The following is a 17,149-nucleotide window of genomic DNA, read 5'->3' on the forward strand; positions in this document are numbered from 1 at the left end:
CTCACCTACCTCTTTAGTTAAAATCAGTGATCCATTAAGGCTTTCTAGCTTTCTTCCAAGCTGTGAGCATACTGATTATTTAAGTATGAATAAAAGTGAAGGTTGGGGGTAGGTTTAGCTAAATAAAAGATTGCTTGATATCTTGGGGTTCTTTGAAGAGTTTTATAGGCTTAGAGTTCACAGTCTGAATGAAGGACATTTTAAAAAACTTTTAGAGGAGTTTGTTAACCTGCATTTCAATTATTGAATAATTAATTAATTACACTAATTACCTTAGTGAAAAAATTTATACTGGGAGCAATCTAAACTTAAATCATAAATTAAAGAGATAGACTTGATATTGAAATAATTAAAATTGTCTTAGGGAATCATTGATTTTTATTTTTCAGCATAGAATGTTCACTTTCCATGAAAAATATTTAGGCATTTGTTTTGGAATATTAGTGTAGTGTTTATCAAGGTATCAAATTTTATTAATTTACCAAATTTCAAACAGCCACAATCTTTTATGCAAAAAGACCACATATGTACATGTTGCAATGTTTTTTGCTTTGGGGATTTGTAAATATTGGCATAAATAAATTTTTATGAAGAGACCTGATTCTTATATGCCAAGATATTAAAATTTAACAGAGAAGGGTCAATCACACACACAAAAGTTATTTTTATCTTTGGGAATTTCGCCTTTTAAAAAAGCATTTTAATATAATTAACATATGCCAAAAATTCTATAAATTGAAGAAAGAAAAACTTTGTGATTCTTTAATGAATGTTTACTACCTATTTTTGAAAAGCCTTATTCTTTATTTACCTGAGAATACTTAGATTTAAGTCTCCAAAAGCACAAAGCAAATAAAATGAATTGAATCTTGCAGACTTCCACGAAATACTTTTACAAATAAAAACAAATAGAAGACAAACACAGTCCACTTGTTCCAATATTGACACAAACCGAGGGGAAACAGAAAATTCACTTTCCTTCTGCTCAGAATTTTTCCTCTCCTAGCAAAACTCTCTGCCACACTATTATGTTTTTTAAGAATAACCAAGATTAAGATGTCAAACTTTTTGCTGGTTTCTCTCTCTTTTTTTTTTTTTTTCTGTACCCCAGGAGAGACCCAAATGGTTTATTTCTTAACCATGATATTAACTTAGAATTTTAACAGAATTATGCCTCTTTCAATCTTTTTTAACTACAACTAGTGTGTGTGGTTTGTATAAATGATCTAGAATATGAAAATAAGGCCAATAGATTCAATCCAGATACACATGAATTTTTTTACTATTTTATTATTGACTATAGAAACTGAAATAGTAATATTTAATTATAGTTTTCTATAATAGACACGTTTTAAAATCATAAGTGACTTAAAATCATAAATTATAAAATCAAACCTGTAAATCATTACTTTCTCTGCAATTCCTGATATTGCCTTTTTAAATGATTGTTACAATATAGTAAATATATTGAAACAAAAATATTTTAAAATATTACAATTACCTCCCCATTTTTACTGCCCTTGGAATATATATTGTAGTTGAATTTTATTACATGGAATTATAATTAAGAAAGAGACTTTTTCATACATTATGAGAGAATGAAAAACATATATTATCACTGAAAAATATCTCTAATTTTAAAAGTTCATATAAAAATCTGCATGAACTTAAGTTTATTTTTATTGTATTATAGTTCACAACCAAATAGAGACATAATCAGATGTATCTAAAATTAATCTTCTCTAAATATCAAAATACTGAAAATACTAACAGAGAAAAATAAAAAATAAAGTTCTATATTAAAACAAGTAATGTTGTTAAATTCTATTTATTATAATTTGATACTATTAAAATAAATCTTCAATGTCTAAACAATGGCTTTGATTCAATTAATTTCAGTAAAATTATTTAAATGACTCACAAGAACTTAGATTTTTAAAAATATTAAACACAATATTCTGAATTCTATTTCATTTTGGTATGCAACTTAAAGAAAAGCCATATCTAAAAACTAAATTTAAGTAAGTATTAGTGTGTGATCATTTAACTCAGTGTTTGATTTAATGAAAAATTACCCCACAAATGGCAATGATAGTGGACAAGAATGAAAGAATGTCTATTTCTTACTGAAATTTAAATTATTAACATAAAGGCTATATTGTTTATATTGAAATATTATAATACTCTTTAAGTTGAGAAACTTTAAAAAATACCATCATAATTTTTTTTTTCAGAAATGAAACTTCTTTGGTATTAAACTATGAAAAATACTTGTGCCATGTGTTCAAATGTGAACTTAGATAAACTGCTTCATATTTAAAAAGATTTAAGACATAGACCACATAAAATAATTTGAAGAAAAATATAATTATGTATTTTTTTAGTTTTCATATTCTGAATTATTTAGATGCAAATTATACTGCCATCTGTAAAGCTCAATCTTTAAAACTTTTTTAACTCAATATTTACTTGAGTCTACTGCATTTAAATTTGAAACCATTTTTCCTAGTTTGGGTGGTCTGTGCTACATTGCTATTTATTCAGAAACCTTTTGAAATCTTGACAAACTGTAACCAGCCCCAGTTACAGGTGAAAGTATTGACCAGTATTTTGTTTGTGGTAACTTCAAGAGGGTGTCAAAAATCTATTTTTTTTTTTACTATAATTCATGTCAGTTTAAAAATTTTTTATGTGCATATATCACTAAAGACTGAGATCATTAAATGGCCCTTTAAACTCTAATGTCTAAGAATTATCAGAGATGTGAGTTATGACTCATGAACATTTTTAGATCTGTCAAAAGGTAACATAACAAATTTTAACTAAAAATTGTCTCATTTATTTGCAAAGAATAGTTAAATAATTTTTATAATTAATACCAATTTTCTAAACTAACTTTTTCTCATATAAGAAAGTTTTTACTATAAGCTGGTTTGTGTTATAATCGGGAACAGATTGTATAGTAATAAATGAGAAAATTCTAGGGTAAAAAAATAGAGTCTTTCAGAAATACGATAGGCATTTAAATGTAGAGGAAGCTTTCTGAGATAATATAGGATATTATTGGGTTATAACATAGCTGTTTTTAAAAAACATTTATAACACGCTTTTAAAAATGCTCAGTGATTTTATGTGTGTATGTGTATATATATTATATCTGTATGTATGCATGTGTATATATTTAGGTGACATATATTATATATTTAATATTATATATATTTGCAATAGGAACAGCTAAAATCTTTAGCTTTTAAAGTGTGAAAATATTTTATATTCAACCAAGTAAGGAAAACTGGATGAAATAAACCTTTTCAGACATTTTGTTGAGCTGACGGTAAATGACCTCACTGTCATTGTACTTTCCTTCGGAGCACACGATGAATAGATAGATTTACAAAGTAAAAATTTGAATTGAAAACACGTCATTACTCGAGCTGAAGACTTTCCTGATTAATTTAGTGTACTGGTTTGGACCCTATTAAACAAGGAGAAAAGTTGGCTTTTTCAAAGTACTGAATTGAGGCTTATCATTATTTTGATGAGGCCACCTTACCATGATAGGGCAATATAAGCAGAACATGAATTAAGTCAAGCTCTAGTCTGAAAAGAATAAACTGTATTCACCAGTAACTGCTCTTAATGGGAATCCTGAAAATATTTCATTATTCCTAATTTAATTAAGAGGCCTTGAACAGTTAACTATGGGCCCACACTCATATTCAAGAATATATTATCAGGAAAACCATAAGAAAAGTGCACTTTTTTTTTCAAGTGAAAAAATTTCACATGAAAATTAGGCGTATTAACTTTACATTTTTTTCAAATGAAAAACAGGCTGATTCACTTTACACTCATTTTATGTTTTTTTCCAAATGAAAAATAGGCTCATTAACTTTACAAACATTCTGTGTACAGCTCTGAAACTTTACAAAGTCATTTGGCTCCACGTTACCAATGGAAACCTGCTTAAACCAACATGTTAATTAAACGTTAATTTGTAAATATGTGTGCTGGATTTATGCTAATATGAAGTTCAATTATACTGGCCTTATTTATATAAATAAAGGATTGTAGATCAATAAGTGTGCCTCAGGAGTCGTGTATGACATTCAGACAATGGTTACAGAAAAGCATTGTTTTGCATTATTTTCACCTATGTGCAGAAGCACTGCACTGGGGATAATAAAAGCCAGACCCTGGTGTTTTCAGCATCAGAGATGATGCAAACACGTAACACAATCCCAGGCGCACGGTAAGCAATGCAGAAATGGCAGGAGTGGTTAGCAGTATTACTAGAACCTTCCATTCCCTAATAGCACCACTATTTCATGAGAGCCCAAAGGAAGTCCGCTCACTCACACGTTACCTTCAAAGTAACTCCTCATTATCAAGGACACATTGTATCCGTGTAATGTGCTTTATCATCTCGCGCTATATGGAGCATTAGGAAGAAATTGGTGCAGGGGGAATGCATTTCAGATGAAATGTATGAAAAAGGTTTGGGAGATGATTCCGTGGCAGAAAGCACGCACGGTGAGAAACCAAAACCTATGTCTGACAATCCCCAGCTATATTTATTCACATTGGCGACATGGATGACTCGTACAAAGTCATACTTTGAACTGCTCCCCGCTTAGTTTTCTCTTGGTGTGCCTAACTTTAACTTGATTTGCTCCCTCTCATGCATTCTCTCTCTCTCTCTCTCTCTCTCTGATAAAATGGGAAGGGAACTCGAGGAGACATGCAGGCAAAGGGTATTGGGCCACACCGTGCATTTGATGCCCTCTCTGATACAATCACCCTGAGTGGCAGTGCGGGGTGAAGGAACAGAGCGTGTGTGTGATCTGATGAGCTTGGCCCAACTGGGGGCGGCTCCTCCAGGCAGCTAAATTAAAAACCTCCCTGCAATTCTGATCTTAATCACCCCCTCCAAGGCTGTAATTGGTGATGGTCATTTAACTCTTTCTCTCCTCGCAGATTGAGACATGCAGGGTCCCTTTACACCAGGCATGGATCAGAGGCTTCCAAGAGAATTCAAATAGCGTTGAGGACACGGCCTCCCCAGCACAGGATGCCGACAGGGGACCACATCCAATCTCACCAGTCTGACGCATTTTTTTCCCCTTCTGAGTAAGAGAAAAGAAAGGCTACCTCTAAAGAAAAGTGCAATAGGTTTTGACTTTTTCCAACATTTAAATAAAAGCCCATTATTTATAAAATAACAAAAGATTATGTACCATCCATGGGACCTATAATCTGTCGAATGAATGAAGCCCTTTAAGATTGAACAGCTCTCTAAAATACCATGTAGAAACAAAGATCAAGCTGGCGAACATCTAACCTTTAAAAAACTTCTACCCATAAGAGCATCTGATGGCACTCTAAAAATACTCGATCAAACCAAAGCAAGTCTGTCTTTCCATGAAGAGAGCTTATTGCATTGTTGTTTCTTCTCTTTTTTTTTTCTGTATTTTTTTAACATGTAGGTATAAATTATTAGGAGTTATAGGCAAACGAGGGTGGTTATAGAAGATGCCCAAATCCCAGTGCAGTCTGGGAGATAGGGATGGGGTGGAAGATTAACTGAGTTTAATAAACACGTACTGAGCTGGGGTGGGCCTGGGAGGTGCCCACTCAAGGAGGCTGCCTCCCTGCGTGTAAGGAGCTTGTAAGGAGAGAGAGTGGACAGTCTCAGGGACGTACCACTCAAATACTGATGGAAGCCGGCAATCTCAGAAACACAACACAAGATACACAAGAGGCTGCCGAAAGGGCCAAGAGGAAGGCCAAGAGTTTCAGAGAATCCATATTTCACCCAGTAAAGACCCCTTAGAAATAAAAAAGCAGTCTGTCTCACATAGCTACGCTTTAATTGATACAACTGAGACTTATAAAGTTGTCTCCACGAGCGAAAGGGTGACCTTTGCACAACCAGGAGCGGAGAGTGGGGTGGGGTGGTGTGGGCGTGTGGGTTTCTCCGGATTGCATCCTGAGACCAGTGTAAGAAAGCATCCGGGTTGAAAGGTGCAAGAGACAGAACTGCTGTTGGAAGAGGGAGTCCGGGTCTCTGCCCAGGAAAAACAATTCTGTCTGTCGGAGGAGGCGCGGGCACGTGAATCACCAAGCGCCTTGTGATACCAAAACCCAGCCGACTGCTTCGGGGAGAGAGGAATGAGAAAGCCATTTTCCAATTCATTTTGAAGACACACTTTGGTCACACTCACGCGACAAGCCAACCCAACTGGAGGGGAAGTAAAAACCCTGCGCAGGGACTGGCAGGGACGCTGGTCCAGATGGCTGGCTGGCAGCTAAGGTGGGATCTTTACCAACTACTGACTTTGGGGAACAAAAGTGTGACACTGGACCTGCCCGTCGGGTCTGCTCTGTGAATTTAAACCGTTGAAGCTCTTCACTTCTTTCTCCAGGGTTTCAGACTGTGGGACCCTGAGATGTTTACAAATTCGCACCAGAACCTGCAGGAAACAAGGCCCTTATCTGCCGAGTATTAGATCTGAGCAAACCAGAGGGATCTCTTCCTTCATTTCCTCAGGAGAGGAAACTGAGGCCTGAGTGACTTGCCCAAATTAACAGCTCGTGGCTGGTCGCGGTGAGACCAGCACCCACATAGATGGGAGACTCGCTTTCTTGGTGCAATTTTCACCACACACACACACACACACACACACACACACACACACACACAAACCAGTTGCCGTCCTGGCCACTCATTTAGCCTGCTCAGAGCCAGATGCTCTCAATAGATACGAAGGTGAACCTGTTGTCATGCCAGCCTGCAAAGGACGTGTAGCCCGGTGGGGTGACCGAGCAATCACTGGAAATGGTGTGCAGTGTCTGGCTGTGCGTGGCGCCGGCGGGGGCCTGCCCAGGTGAAGGAGAAGCGCTAGTCCGTCATCATTCCTCACTTCCTGGTCTCTACACCTTCAGCCAGACGCTGTGCCTGGAAAGCTTCAAGTCTTGCACACGGGGCACGATGAATTCCTGCATGATGCCCACAATAGATGGCCATGCATTTAGCCTCTTACCAGAGACACGGGGAAGTACGTGCAGACGCACCCATCCTTTCCCATGGGAAGAGACCCAAGCCCGGAAGCCATGTGTACATTGCAAAATGGATAAATGCTGATAGTGGCTTCCCATGGGCCGTTCAGTCACGGAGCAAGTTGTGAGGACACACAAGAGCCAAGGGAATACGTGGGGTATACGTAGTGCACTGGCCCCCTCTTTCTTCTCATCACCCAGAGTCTCTTGTTCTATAGGCCTGTGGGAAATTCAAGACCAGCACTGCACACTCCACAGAGCAGGAGCCCTGAGCGAAACAGCTCTGCTCTCATCCCACCGTGTAGCCACCATGCCTGAGATCACTGACGCCACCTAGTTTCCTTCAGGAATCTGAGCTGTCCTCCCACCGAGCAGCAAGTCGTGTAGCCTCCAGAGCGCTGGTGCAAGGAGCATGAGTTTCCTGCGGCATTGCAGGAGACATATGGAAAGTTGCCAGCCCAATGCGTGGACCATTTCTCCCTTCGAAGGGTCTGTGCTTCTTTTCCAAAGTGTTTACTTTATGACAATGACCTTGAAGAGCATGGAGGCAAGTGGGCTAGTTGGCTACCAGGCTCCCTGGTGAGGAAGGTGCTGGAGCACTTCTCCTGGAGAGCCTTCCAGATGGGACACCTCCCTTCCAGATTGGTAATAGGCTCTGTGCACCCAACTCCCCTTCCCAGCCAGGGCTGGGGGAAGGGGGGTACTGGCTTTTTGGTGGATGACTCCCCTACCCACAATGCCATGCCCTGGAAGTGTACATTAAGAACTGTATTTTTATTTTATCTAATAGCTGCAATCTTTTTTTTTTTTTTTCCTAACATCCCTACCCCATTAATGGCTCCAGGGAAGCTTCGAATAAAGACTCCAGGTTCCTTTCTAACCATCTAACTGCTCGTTGACCTCTCCCTCCGGCTTCGCTACGTCGGTGGACGTTTTCACTTTATATGTAAGCTTACGTTCACATGTTTTCCTTATAGGTCTTACTTAGAGGACTCAGCCCACCATCCCATCGACTATGATTAGTTTTGTCTTGACTTTCTGAGCTTGAGATCATACTCATATGCCTCCTTTGATAAGGTCCATGTATCCTCGGTGATAAAATGGACATTTTCATCAAGGGCAGAGCCAGGGACCAGCCACAAAAGACTTCTCTTTGGGTGGACCCAGGCATTCATCCTCTTTTTGTCTTAAGAACATACTCTGCCCTAGGTGTATCCCAGCAGGAAAGCCATTCAAAAGTTGATACGGCAAAGAGGTGCGTCACCTAATTAGTTCCTGAGACAACCTTTTACCCAACTATGTCCCTCTCTTCTTTGAGCACCCCATGTCTGGCCCCTCTGCCTACTCTTGTCTTTCAGATGGTTGCACGTTATAACGAATCATTTGGGTCTTTTCCCTCTTGCTCTTCGTCAGAGTAGAATGAAGTATTCTCTCTCCTGAGATGGGCTACTTTGGATTTCTGTCCTAATTGCTCGTGTCTCGTGGCATGGAACGTAAATGCCCCCTACTTCTGAGATCCCCAGAGGGCTGGCCTTGGCCTGGCTTGACTTCCACACTCTTGCCTGTATGTCTGTCGTGGGGAGGCAATTCCTAAACCATTCAAATTCCGGCGGCCCCCGTTACTGGCTTTGGAACCACTTACTGCCTTCGTACCTCGGGGATGTTGCTCCTCGTAGGATTACGTCTTACCGTCAGCTCTGGGCATCTTAGAGGCACCAGATTGGTCCTAGGTTTGTAGGGAGTGGTAGCGTTGTGAAGAAATGCTTTTGCTTTCCCCCATCCTCGGCCCTATAATTTCCATAATTTTTCCAATTCCATCTAAGTCCATGATCAATCTACGTCAAATCCAGATACTTGCTCAGCGAATGCATCTTTAGGACATCTCCATCCCCTTCTTGTCAGCCAGATTCTGTCCATCAGTCCTTCATACATAGAAACTGGGGAGTCACCACAAGTCAGTGCAAAGTGCTTTGAAATCAGAGAGACCTGGGTTCCAGTCACGCCTCTGCATTCAGCTCTGCTCATTTTGGAGCCAAACAGCTTCTTGCAAGTGAGGCAGAGAATGAATGACCTGGGCTCAGGTGCAACTTCAAGAGAAATAACAGGGTACATTTTATTTGCCAAACATGAAAGGAACTGGAAAACTTTAACCGACCGTATGAAAATCGTGAGACATTTCTGCATTAATGGGCAGGTAGGTTAATGCTAGGAGATTAGATTATTATTGGAGATCAGGGCCCAGTAAGAGATTCTACCACTTATGACAATACTGACAAACATTCAGAGTTTTAAAACTCCTTCCGGAACTAGGAAGGAAATGTTCTATTGGGAGGGCTGACCCAATGAGGGCTCCTAGAGTGCTATATCAAATAAAAGAAGTTATTATCTCTTAATGTCAAACAGCTGTTTGCCATTTCCCTGAAAAGCAGTGGGAAATTGGCTTAAACTCTAAGGATTTGAGTTAAACATAAGGAAAAAAAATTCCTGACAGTAGAGGTTGTCACACAATGAAACAAGTTCAATAACAATCGTGCAGTGGGTTTCCCAGGGCCCTTTGGACATTGCATCGCATTTGTCTGGGAGGTTTTGATAGAACCTCCTCTTGGAGACCTCCTAGGATCCTGTCCGTTTCTGTGGTTCTTAATTAGTTCAGCATGCTTTTGCAGTGATGGCATTTATAATCCCGGTCACAACTGATTAAAAGACAAAAATCAATTTCCCACTCAAATCCCCCAAACAAGAAGGTGTTTTGCTCCCCTGGGAGGGCCTGCACATTTTCAATCATATGTTTTTAATTTCTTCGGGGAAGTTTTAAAACTGAGATTTCCATAAACTGAAGTTTAGCTCAGGCACACATTGAATTATAAACTGGTGGAGAAGCTGAATAGAGATGTATAATGGAAACATTACCAGGGCGATGATGGCAGTAGCATTCCCCTACAATGCAAGGAAATCGTGTTAAAGTAACTGCTATTGTAGATAAGGGGGTGCCGCTTCTAATAATGGATTTTTCATGCATTACTTCTATGCTTTTAACATTTTTTCCATCACAAATAGCGACCTTGGAATAATGCTAAGAACGATATTTTGTATTTAACCTAAATACCAAATTTAAAGACTTAAATAGATAGTATAAAGGGCTTGCTTCCAGGCTGCAAGAAGATTGGGCAGGGTCATAGGACACATCTACAAATTCATATGTAATAGAAGTAAATCTTTTTTCATTGAAAATATGCAGTGCATAACTACTTTCTTCCAACAAATCCAGGAATAGTTCATGGAGAGGAAAAAAAAAACATTGGAAGCAAACAGACAGGTAGTTACCAGGTCAGTGCAGAGAGGGATGGGCTGGGCTTCACCAGACGGTCCCGCCGCCTCCCTCCTCCCCCGCCCCAGCCACCTTCAAAAGGTTTAAAGCAAAAATAGTGTCACAGCTTCTAGGGCCTTGCCCTAGTCCTTCTTCCAAGCAGACTGCTGCCCTCTCACCCTCCTCCATCCCAATTCTACAACTCCAGTGTGTGTGTAGCAAAGGAAACAAACAAAACAAATCGAATACATATTTATCCTGGTCCTAGGAAAAAACTGAAAAGTGTGGATTTAAAGTCTGTTGACCCAAACCACTTCCCTTAAAACACTCAGCCTTTCTCCCCTCAGGCATTGCCTGTGGCTAGAGTGCCCCGGTCACCCTCCAAGTCTCTTGGTCTGTCCCTACCCTGACCTTGACCTAAGATGGAGACGATAATCATACCTATTTCTCAAGCTTGTTGGAGGATTACGCAATATACACAACTCGTAGGCAGTGACTGGCACAGGTAAACCCGGAAAAAACACCAGCTTGTTATCGGGTAACATCTTGGCTTCTCCGCACATTGAGACTACATTGGTCAGAATTTCAGCCGTGGCAAGCAAACAAGTATACTCTCTGAGACAATGGGTCCTCGAGGGTAAGTGACCAGTTTCTCTGCTCATGAGAAGTGACTAGAGAAGCGTACATTGTACATGATTGAAAAGAGGAACTCCCACCAACAAAATCCACCAGCCAAACTATCTCTTAAGAATAACTTTAGTTCCAGCATCCACTCCCTTCCAACGGTGTGGCTTTGCTCAAGTCTGTTGACTTGTGTGAGCTTCATTTTTCTTATTTGTAAACTAGAGACCACACCGGTGTCACAGGAGTTTTAGGAAGTGCAAAGGAGACAGCGCAAGTGAAAAGAATTTTTTAGGTAATGATGTAATTTGGTATATCGCTATTTTTGTTGTTGTTGAATTTTCTCCTGGAGTTCCTACTTTCTCTCATTTTTGCCTCCGGGCAGGTTGTCTTTTTACAAAAGCTTAGTGGCTTTTTTTTATTGGTCTGCTCTTCTTTGAATTTACCTCAGAAAAAGGAAGGGCTTCCTGTCTCTGAAACTATACTTGGAAAACTCTTGTCTGCTCTGGGCTCCAGGGTTAACCAACTTCCCTTCTGCCCATTTCTTTTCACTCTCCCCAGCTAAGAAGGAGAGACTATCTCTCATATGGGTACAACTTTTTATATGTCATTATTGATTTGGTTTCCTTTAAATAACAACAACAACAATAATAGAATACAAGGTTTTTATCTTTATCTGAGGAAATGGTTAAGAAAGCTTTTCACCTTTCTAATAAAATACTAATTCCTCTCCCTCCTCAGTTGACACAGGTTATCTTGTTTAAAAAAAAAAAAAAAAAAAAAACTTCCATATTTTTAAAACTCACACTTTAAGCAAAAACAATGGCTGAGTCTAAAAGCATACGTTTTCTTTTTGAAAGTTTGCCTTGGTCTCCTGCTCACAAGACATTTCACAAGACATTTAACCCACTAATTTGGCTCAGGAGGTTCAGATGTAAAGTAGGTATGTATGTTCTTCATTCTTACCCAACACTTTGCAAACTCTTCATTTTCTCTACCTAGAGGTGCTTCTCTCCACGTTCAAATTCAGTCAGTGCTTTTAGGCTCCCCGTGCTGTGCCAACACCAGCTCCTTCCTCCCCTGAGTTCCTGAAAGCGTGCCCCCAGGCCTAAGGAGATGTTTCTGTCCTGTAATCACACCACGCCACCAGGATGCATCAACGCAGGCGTGTGACGTAAGAGTGCCAGTTTATAACAACACCCTGACGCAGTACCCCACGGTCTTCATTCTTCTCCGTGCCACCCCCGCTCTCACCACCACTCATCTCTGCCCTACTTGAACCATTCTCTTATACTCAAGATTTGGATCCCTGGGTCTAGGTCTTATTTTTCTTTGCTTTTCCAACACAGTGGGGGTAACAGTAGCTGTGAAGCCATAGAGAACTGGGGGGGGTGACAAGTTCGCTGGCGTCATTCTCTTTCTTTCCTTGCTATCTCCAACTGTTTCTCTGCTTCTCCCTTTTTCTTCAGACAACATTGGCGTTTTGCTGGTAGCACACAAACTCTGTGCAAGTACCCCCACACTTAACGTAGATTCACATAAACACCAAACACGAAGGAAATGGAAAAGAGAAGGGCCTGGCTTTCCCATTACATCTGCTATCTGATCATATTTTGATTCTAGACACGTTTTCCACTGTTATTGTCCTGGCTCAATCAGGTTGCTGGAATTGCAAGGTGAAGATTACGGACATGGAGTCCAGTGCCCAGGAGTTGAGAGGAGACTAGGATGATAAACAGTGGGTCCCAAGGATTTCTCCTGCCCACATGACTGAAATGTCTAAACGGAGCAGCGTGAGTTATCGATACAGATACGGACCCCAGCAATTTATTTCCTTACTTGTTGTCTAAAACACCCACACTTTGGGAAGCCACTTTAGTGGTTACTCAATCACGCAGGTATTACTTTTTACCTAATTTACCTAATCACCTCCCTTCTTTTTCGGGGGCCTGCGCTCCACAGCAGGCCGTGTGCCTTGACTAGAAGGAAGGGGTCACGGTGTGGAACGACCACTGTGCTAATGCACGTGTCTCATAAATGCATTAGCTCGGTGGACCCAATAAGGGAAAATATTTTGATGAGAAAATGGCCTTTCGAAGCGTTAGTGCATTTAAAACATTTTTCCCCGGTGTGGTTACATTAGCGGACCTAAGCAATCAAGGGCCAGGAGGCGTTGCTGTAGGGACAGTGAGATTAAAAAGTTACCCTGGTTCTGTCACCTATTAATAAAGCACGGGGAAAAGAGAATTGTCCATCTCTGTGCCTGCAAATAACGCCACAACTGTGACTCATACAGACCCAAAAAAAAATCTATACAGTACGATATATGTTTACTCTCTGCTAAATGACAGGCTTTGGCATTAAAAAAAATCTATTATATGTAATTCTAGGTGCCAGTGGCACTTAGGACCTTTCCCTGACATGCCCTACTTACAGATCAGGTTGGTTGTAAAGGTACAGCATTCATTCGTCAGCAAAAGGAATTCAGAACGTATAAGCTTGTTCCAGCTGGGAAGGCATTTCCACTCCCTGGGCTAAAGGAAACTTCAACATATGGGCAAAAAGGAACTTTTCTCATCTTAAACCTTTTGATTCAACGGCCTCCTGCAGCAAGTTTTGCAAAGGTCTCCATTCTCACTGACTGCTCAAATGTTTTGCTGGAGGTAGAAGATAATTATGGAAAAGGGAGGGAACCTCGGGGTGTATGTTCTGTTTAGGGTTGGACAGTTAAATGTCAAATGCCAGCTTATTTGACAGAGTTCCATTTACAGGATCATGCTTCATGATACGAAAAAGGTTTAATTCACCTTCCATTTCCACTGGTATTGCTAATTTGGGCACCTTGAAATCTCCTGCCACCGATGTTGAGCTTCAACATGGCTGGTGAAATCTTTATCTGTCCCCGAGGCACCGAATCCCACATGTTGAAAGCCACCGACAGGCGTTAAAGAGCTGCTTGGTGGCTTTTGCTCTAGTCAGTTCCTAGAAAGCCAGATTTGAGCTCCCCATCTGAAGTGTCTGTCCTCGACAGACAGAGCTTCTAGAACAGAGCTCAGAGGTAGGCTTAGTTCGGAACTGACGGCTGCCACCACCTCATCAGGACTCGTCTCCTCTCCCTCCCTCGGGCTATGTGTTCCCTGTCCTGGCAACGTCCTCAGGCTCCATATCTCAGGCAGTGAGGGCACCACACTCACATTATCATAAGAAAGTGTGTTCTGAGGCAGAGCGGTAGTGAGTCCCATTGCCACACAGCTCAGTCCAAAATGCTAAGCACACACCTCCTTGCTTCTGGTTAACCAGCCCCTTGGGTCACGTGACATTTCCTGGCCCCAGATGTGGGATTGTGCAGGAGCCACGTGATATCAAATAGCGCTAGGGTGGAAGCTCCAGTGAAAGCTCAGGCTGTTTCAGATGCCGTATGCATCCAACCTGCTCTTCTTCCAGCCCGTGTGAGGGGGTCTGCCTGCCAGGACCTGCCCTCATTTCAATAGTACGTTTCATTCTAGATCAAACGGCCACCCAGTCTAGCCAGTCTTACCAGTGGAACGAGCCACGCCTGAGCTGTCGCCCGACTATGACAATGGAATGACTAGAGCCTTGGGCCCCACTCCTAGGGCCACCTTCAAGGTGGTCAGCAACCTGTCTTCATGCAACACTCTAAACGCTGTTCAGTCCTTCAGCCCCAGATTTCACTGCTCTCTAACCTGCGTTTCTCCACCTTATTTTGCAAGGTCCCGGGGAGACACTGCATCAGTCAGTTGTCTCTCAGGAGTCTGTCCACACTCCATCTCCCTGACTTGTAACTGTGTCCAAAAAGGAAACAAAGTTGCTAATCTGGCAAGACTTAGCCTCAGTGAACCCATCTTGGTTTCTAAGATCCCTGCTTCCTTTTGCCAAGGGCTCCCCAACAGCCGTCTTAAGAATCCAGTCTGGAATTTCATTCAGGGTTGACATTGAGCTCATAGGTCTACAGTCTGCCACATCCATCCTCTTTCTCCCTTTTCAAAGGCCAGGGCTGCTCATGTCAGCCCGCTGTCTCTCGGGTCCCCTCCTCTTTGGGACAGGCCATGAATGGAGGCTGTGCCTCTGGTCTCTTGGTGAGGCAGGGCAGAGCCAGGAGGAGAAGTCGGAGATGGTGCAGGTCCAGCCTCGGCTTCCCCTTGTCAGCCATGCCAATTGCCCCACCCTGTCTTTCCCTGAGAGGAGAGCCCTCTCCCAGAATCTTCAAGCGCAAGGTTCCTTTACATGTATCAGCCACCTTCCCTCTCCCCTGTACGTGCCTTTCCTACGTCATCGGAACAGGGGACGCAGGATGAACTGAGCCCTTCGGCATCTGTGCAACGTGCAGTCCTAGCTCTCAGGGAGGGACCATCGGTGTCACCGTCACGGCTGTAACTGATGAGTACCCTCTCGGCTCATTTTTGAGTTGAGTGGTATGAAGTGCTGTCACCTAGAGGTCCTATGAACCTGAATGTGAAAGAATCGGGGGGGCACAGGGTCGCTTCTGTACAAATGGCAGGTGGGAACATCCTAGTAATTTCCACCCTCCAGGCGCCCACATTGTTTCAGAAAATCTGCACCTTCTGAGTTGGTCTGATTGGGAGGGGCTGCCTTCCTTTTAACTTTCTTTCCATTTTCTTATGTGAACACCTTCACCTTCAAGGATCAGCCCAATTCCCATCTCACATTTTAAAAGCCCGACTAACTTAGCATAAGCTAATTAGAAAATCCACATTATACCACCTTTTAGGGCTCAATTACACAAAAATCAGAGTGGCACTGGGCATATGTCTGGGCAAAATAGATTTCTGAATTGGTGTAAAGTGTACTTAATATTGATAGCTCTGTAATTTCCAGGAGAGTTCAGCATCCGAGTGATGTAATTAGGTTTTATTTGAAGTTTTTCTTTAGATTTAAAAGGAAAGAGAGAGGGAAAATCAATATATTATCTTGCTATGAAGTAAAAGTAAGTGAATCGCCCATCTGTCTTAATTTATTCCATGAACTGAGGAGGATAATATTCACCTCTCTGAACGATATTTTACATCATGAATAGATACTGTGCTAATTTTTAAAGACTAAATTCAATATTTCCACAAAACAGAAAGACGGTTTTGCACTCCTGACTCACAATATAATTGAACGTAGAAATGACACATAAAATATCTAGGTGATCTTTTAGATCAGTCGATGCACTTAACATTTCCTTCACTTTGTATCAATATTATGAGGGGGAAAAAAGAAATATATATATATCACACACACACACAGAGGGTGCCAAAAAAAAATGTATGCACATTGTAAGAAAGGAAAAAAATGTATTAAAATTACGCTGATGAGAACCACTTTGAGCACCTCTTGTAATTGCAGACGTCACACGTGACTTGTATTCATCTTTTGTTATCGGTATACATTATTACAATTTTAATACACGTTTTCCCTTTCTTAAAATGTGTATACATTTTTTTGGCACTGTGTGTGTGTATCTTATAAGAAATAACAACACCAGAAACAAAGAAAAATAATAGACCAAATGATCAACTGTCTGCCTCTCTTCATATGGGGAAGGGAAGGAATCACAGTTTGCTGAGAGGATGAGCCACCAAATTTGAAGGAACAAATTGACCTGAGCCACCTCCCAGTGTTGAGAGCTGAGGCAGGCCATTAACATTTCTGAGACTCGGTTTCATCATGTATAACATGGGCATCACAACGCTGTGTATTAGTCAGCTGTTACTGCGATCATGCTCTGTAACAAACATCCCCTACATCTCAGTGGCTCACGGTACCGTAATTTATTTCCCATTCAGGAGCTGTACTGCAGACCTTAGGTGACGTGGAAGTTGGCTCTCCATGTTTCCCTTCTAGGACCCGGGTCCCACTTTTCTCTCATGGAAGAGGTCAGAAACTCAAGTGGAAATGAACAGAAACACATGAAGCCGTTTACAGGCTTAGTTCTACCTGCCCACATTCCATTGACCAAAGCAAGTTTCTGGGCCAAGCCCTACATCAGTGGGATGGGGAAGTATATTCCACCCACAATGAACAGGACATGGTTGAGATAAAAGGAAAATATGAGCAAATGGTTCCTTCTATCCCACTCCACATGGGTATTGTAGGGCTGTTCAAATGAGTCAAGTTATATGAAGTACCAGACACATA

This window comes from Rhinolophus sinicus, linkage group LG13 (assembly GCF_036562045.2).
Source record: "Rhinolophus sinicus isolate RSC01 linkage group LG13, ASM3656204v1, whole genome shotgun sequence".
NCBI classification, from domain to species: domain Eukaryota; kingdom Metazoa; phylum Chordata; class Mammalia; order Chiroptera; family Rhinolophidae; genus Rhinolophus; species Rhinolophus sinicus.